The sequence below is a fragment of the Mustela putorius genome, unplaced genomic scaffold, assembly GCF_011764305.1.
Source record: "Mustela putorius furo isolate JIRA1106 unplaced genomic scaffold, ASM1176430v1.1 tig00003962_pilon_pilon_pilon, whole genome shotgun sequence".
Taxonomy (NCBI): Eukaryota; Metazoa; Chordata; class Mammalia; order Carnivora; family Mustelidae; genus Mustela; species Mustela putorius.
The window spans coordinates 6,771,803-6,778,234 of NW_025422106.1; positions in this window are offsets into that span (position 1 = coordinate 6,771,803).

Genomic DNA, 6,432 nt, shown 5'->3' on the forward strand with positions numbered 1-6,432 from the left:
CGAGGATTATTAGATGTCTTCTGTGGAATATCTTCAGAATGGGTTGTCTGTCAGTCTTTGAGCCATTCCATCGCTCTATTAATTGTAGAAAACTGATAGTACTGCAAATTATCCTTGTCTAGAGGAATGCAAATAGGTTTTGTCTGGTTGGGCACAATTAATTTTTTCCTATAGATAAGGACCAGCTTTGCCCCCTTTAGCACACTCATTTTAGTGTTTGTGATCACTTTGTGTGTGTGTGTGTGTGTCTGAATTTTTCTTTGACCAATTATAATATTTTACTGGTTTCTTCTTAAAGAGTTAAATCTTTGGCATGTGTTAATGTTATATTTTTATGAGGATCTTAGTGTAAGCCTTTCAGCAATTTAATGAAAGAATCTGCTTTCACAGAACCTGTCTTCTATAGAAAGTTTGACATAGTCAGGAAAAGAGGTTAGGAAACAAGGTTCCTACATAAGGAAAGTAAACAGAATCTGTTCCTGAAATAATAAATAAGAAAACTCCCAGAAAAGAACTTTATACAAATCATCTTGATAAAACCAGTACTCAGGGCTCACTTTATTTTTTTTTCAAGATTTTATTTATTTATTTGACAGACAGAGATCCCAAGTAGGCAGAGAGGCAGGCAGAGAGAGGAGGAGGAAGCAGACTCCCCACTGAGCAGAGAGCCGGATGCAGGGCTCTATCCCAGGACCCTGGGATCATGACCTGAGCTGAAAGCAGAGGCTTTAACCAACTGAGCCACCCAGGCGCCCCCCCAGGCTTGCTTTAAATAGTTGGTTAAGCAGACATTGAACTAAAAGTTCAGATATAACAGAACGATTCGTCTAGCCTGGATGAAGCATAAATATAAATGATACAGGGCATAACAAATAGCATGGAGGACAAGGGGAGTTAGAGAGTAGAAGGGAGTTGGGAGAAATTTGGAAGGGGAGGTGGACCATGAGAGACTATGGACTCTGAAAAACAATATGAGGGGTTTGAAGGGATGGTGGGTGAGAGGTTGGGGGAACCAGGTGGTGGGTATTAGAGAGGGCACGGATTGCATGGAGCACTGGGTGTGGTGCAAAAACAATGAATACTGTTATGCTGAAAATTAAAAAAAAATGATATGGGGCACACAAGAGGATATAAACATACACACACAAGAGTTCAGACTTAGCCAGGTAGTTAATATTTCTTTAGCCATGCTTACTATTAATTATTTACTGAGACAATTAATTAATTAATTAATTAACTTTATGTTTGCATATACTTATTTTTGCATATATAATATGTTATGCAATCCTAATTTCACAGTATCAGTTCCATTATTTCCACTCTATCATCCTGTTGTCCAAAGCTCTAAATTAAATCATTCCTCCATAGGTTACGATAGCTACTTGAAATAGATATGCTTTTTTTTCTAAATATGTGTTGTTATGACCTGCATGAATAAACCTGATGTGTTTTTAAAAATCTGTCTCAGCAAAAATCTGTCTAGCTATCCAGGTATGCTTCATTCTGCATCAGCATTTATTGTATCTTCTTTAAAAAGGAAGTAAAATGACTGAATACTGCAAAATTACAGTAGTTCTCTGATATTTTGGTGTTTTTAGCTGTCAACTCTATAGACAGAATTTGACACGGCCAATTATTATATTTCATTATATATTTTCAAAATGTCAGTTCATATTCCAATTTACTTTGTCCCATTTCATCCCTTGGCTAATGAATTGTCTTCTTCAGACTTATGAATATGAATTGGCAGTGCCGTATCCAGTAAAGTTTTTGGCAAAGGTGAATAATTTATTTGTCTCCAGTATTTTCTTCTCTCAGTGTCTCATTATTAACCAGCTGTTATTCTCACTCCCTGGTACATCGCATCATCTTACTCCTCTGTAAATACCCCCATAAAAATTCTCATGTCTGTACCTTCACTGTGCCATTCATGGCAACGGACTTGCCTTTTCTTTGTCAGCGTTTGAAATTCTCGTTATGATGCAAAATTCAGGTTAAGTCATTCCTTCAATTATTTATTCCTTTAAACTTTACAAATAATGAGTGGTAAGATTTTGTCAAGTATTTTGGTTGAATATCTTCTGATTTCCCCACTCCACAGAGTCCTTCACAGTGAAGACTTTATCTTTCATTGGTATTTCAGGAAATAAGACAGTAAGACTTCGGTGAATATTAGAAAAGGCTTTCAGTAGGCATTTTAAAAAATATCGTAAATATTGTATAGTCAAAATTTTTATTTCACTGATGGGCAAACCAAAGTTCAAGAACTGAAGTCACTTACTCAGTGTTATTGAAGCATATAGGAAAGCCAAGAGTCAACTCTGAGTTTTTGACTCCAAGTCCAAAATTATTTGTTGTACCAGGCTGCCTCATAACTCCTGCTGAAGATTTAAACAAAAGGATTTTGATGGAGAGACATGATAATCTAGCTGTTGTGAAAAACACAATGGACTGTTTAAATACCTTTAAATTAGTTTTCTATTGCTGTGTGGCACATCATCCTGAAACACAGTGGTTTTAAATTACAGTTCCCGTGAGTCAGGTATCTGGGCACAGCATAACTGGTTATCTCAAAGTCTCTCAGAGGGCTCATCCGCAGCTTGGGCTGGCAAAAGAATTCACTTAAAGGCTCACTGTGTGGTTGTCCGAAGCTCTTGGTTCCTCACCTGCTGGTCTCTCCCCAGAACTGCTTCACAAGCAGTGTGGTTTTTCCCAAAGGGAAGAGTCTAGCAGAGAAGAGAGAGTGAGCACCCAAAGTGAAGCTGGTTTTAGAAGTGATTGCTTATCAGTTCCGCTATTATTTTCTTTGTTGTAGGTGAGTGAATAAATCCAGTCTACACCTGAATGAAGGGAGAAAATTATACAAGGGCATGTACACCAGGTGGTAGGGATCACCGGGGGGCTGGTGGGGGGTCACTTTAATGGCTGCGTACCACACAGTATTCACAAGGAGTGGGATATTTAAAGCACAGTTACTGTTAAACAACTGTCATTGTATTCTCTAATTTTTAGTTTCTTAGATTGCTGTAGAATTTGGCAAGACATAATTTACTAATCAACTCAATGATACATTACTGATATTTAAAGCACAGTTATTGTTGAACAACTGTCATTGTATTCTCTAATTTTTAGTTTCTTAGATTACTGTAGAATTGGGCAAGACATAATTTACTAATCAACTCAATGATAAATTACTGACAATGCCAGTGTATCCTCATGGGACAAGGTTAAACATATGACAAAGTCCTTGATTAAAGATTGAGGTTGAACAATTTGCAGTTAAAACAGTAATAAAATTAACTTTTCTTATTAAGAGAAATAAAAAACAGAAATGAAAATTGTTACTCTGAACTTTGTCTACATGGGAGAAAAACATTTTATCTAAATGAAGTTGAAAAAAAGTCTAGTTTATTAACTATCGGATTTAAATTATCAGAAGAAAGCACTAGTTTATTATCCTAGTAAAGTAGTTTTGAGGAAGTTCATCTAGTATGGTTAAATTAATAGCAGGTCTGAACAGAAGAAGGGGTTCAGTTCTAGCTGAAGGTCCCTTGAACTATCCATTGGAATTTGGGGTGGTGAGCACAAATGAGGTAGAGGGCAAAATAGACTCTTGGCATCTTTTAGTCAGATGACTAAAAACATTCTGAAAGGTCTTTCTAGCTTGTGAAAGAACTTCTGGACACTTAAATATTATTTTTAAAATTATTCATGTTCCTATTTAAAGAGTATGTGTTTTAGACCAGTAGGCCATGATTCAAGTAGGAGTTCTCTTTCAAACTATCTCTGTGACTTTGGTCTAGTTATTTTATTGACCTGCAATTCAATTTTTTAAGGTATAAAGGTGGTATAATAATAGTGCCTGCCACACATTTTATTGTGCAAATTAAATGTGACAGTCATATATGGGATATATTTAGCATATAAGTGCTTAGAAGTGGAACATATTGTTATCTATAGATACAACTTCACTTGTGTCAAGAATTCACCATTTCAATGAAATTTTCTTACTTGTGGGGTTGATACATAGTTACTGTTCAGCATATTACTCTTGTTGCTCCCAATGTGTAGAAAAAATATAATACACACATAATAAACATTAAGATGTAAACTAATAATAAAATTCTATAGACTTTATTGACCACAGTTCTAGGTGTTCTATAGACTTTATTGCCAATATATATGTCAACAATAATAGCTAACATTCATTTCATTTTGTATGGATTTTGATACTCATTTTATATTCTTTATGCTAATTTATCTGCATAGCAACAAGAAGGGTAAATAAAAGTACTGTCCCACTCTAAAGATCTGGCAACTGAAATTCCAGAGGACACATATTTTCTATGCAGGGACATAGAGGGTGATACCTGTACGATGAATAGTCTGCGTATGATAGAGCAGACTAGTTCCTTAAGAATAGGGGCACACATGTTGCTATGACAAAGACACCAAGAGTTATGAAAACATGGCTAAGGAACCTGTGTATTGTTAAAAATTACTCAAAACACGGAGTTTTGTAGGTTTCAGAAAGGCTGAGAATCCTCTGTAATTGGTATAAGAACACTCATAAAAGTAGGCACCTTATAGAAGCCGTTTACTTCGGTCACAGTGTAAGGCACAGAAAAGAATGCTGGGAGGAAGATGAGGAAGTGGATACTGTCAGGGCAGAGGGTAGAGACATTTCTCTCAGCCACATGGAATCAAAAGCTTTTGATAAAGAGAGATTCAGTTAACAGTGTGTTATTTACAATTAGTTAATGACTGTCATTTGTAACTTAATTTGAGTAAATCTGCTTATGTTTGGAAAAGTAGTTCATATATCTGTACATTGTAAGATTTTATTTCAGAGTAGTCTTTTTACCTAATTCCTTTTATATGTCCTTAAAAATAGATATTTATTCTGGAAGGAATTTTCAATCATTATACTTTGCCCAGAATGAGAAGACCAAATTGTACGGTCAAAATACCTTCTTGGGAAGGAAATTTCTTTGTCACCATCATATATCTACTCATTGGACATGCTTGTTAATCTCTCATCCCTTCTGAAGGGCTCTAAATCACTGCCTTAGAAATTAGTGTGAAAATAAAACTTGCTACCTTTCAGGTGTACCAATATTAGAAAAAAGCATTTCCAACAGAGTGGTTTATATACTTGTCTGCAAATACATGAGCTTATCTCTTCACCAGTGGTGTTTACTGCCCTGTAGCATGTCCCTTCCTTGGGAACTTGGTCTTGTTTCTTTTCCTGGACTCAATACAACAGAAACAAAGGGTATTTTTATAGAACTCTCTTGTAATCTTTGCTTTATTTTCTAGCCATATGGGTCTTGCCTCTAATACACCCAGACACTGGTTTTCCATCTCATCCTTTGCTGACTGCCAAATGCAAGCTCCAGTTGCTCTGGTCTTGGTCCTGGAAAACAGGGTGATCTTTTCCATTGAATCAATGTTTGCCCCTCCTTATCTTATTCTTCCTTATCTCAGTATTAAACCACTCACACACTGGAGTATACTGCCTTCATTTAGTGAACCTGAACAGATTTCTTTTCTACTACTTAGTCCAGAATCCACATGACCTCCTCCTGCTTCCCTTCACACAACCCTCAAAAAGAAGTCGTGTCTTATTCTGTATTCTAATTTGTTGACCAGGACTGGGACAGCCTACTTACCTCCTAAGAAAATAATCCTCTCCCTTGGACTGGACCCAGCCCTCATGACCTCCAACCAATATTTTGCCATCTGTCTTATTCTCTAATATTAACTGATTCCAAATGTGCCCAGTGTGGCTGGATATGTCAATTAAGACCATTTCTAGAATTAGCATTGACATATTTTCACTGTATCATACACTGGGCCTGAATTAATTCCCTTCTGGAGCTAACTATGGTAGCCAATTCTCTGAAACCCTGTCCAGCCTTAGCCTGTATCAGATGGTCCTACCACAATAATCACTTTCTGAATCATCTCTTATGTTAATCCATACTCACAGATATCTAAAAGACAGTTGCTCTGTAGTCTTTTTAAGATTTCTTTCCAAAATTTCAGAAGGCGGTAAGATATTGTAAATGATTATTATAAGTCATTTTAGTCATGAAAAGTCATGAAAGTGATTAAGATTCTCTTTCATGGAGAAGTAGAGGAAAAGCTTAAAGTTGGCTCTTTGGGTTTTGGGTTCTTTTTGCCTAATTAACATCATTCTTGGCAAACATTCGAACCAAGATGGTAAAGAAAATGGCATTTCACCATGGCATTGGAGTACAGTTATCAAATCTCATCTTGGCATTGATTTTATTTTGGCAAAGCAATTGGAAAATGATGATCAAGAATATCCATAATGAAGTCTTGCAGATTTACAGAACATTTCATTCTTATGATAGTGGAAGTACAGGCCATTTTATTTCAAAGGCTTTGTTTGTAATTGGCAAAAAA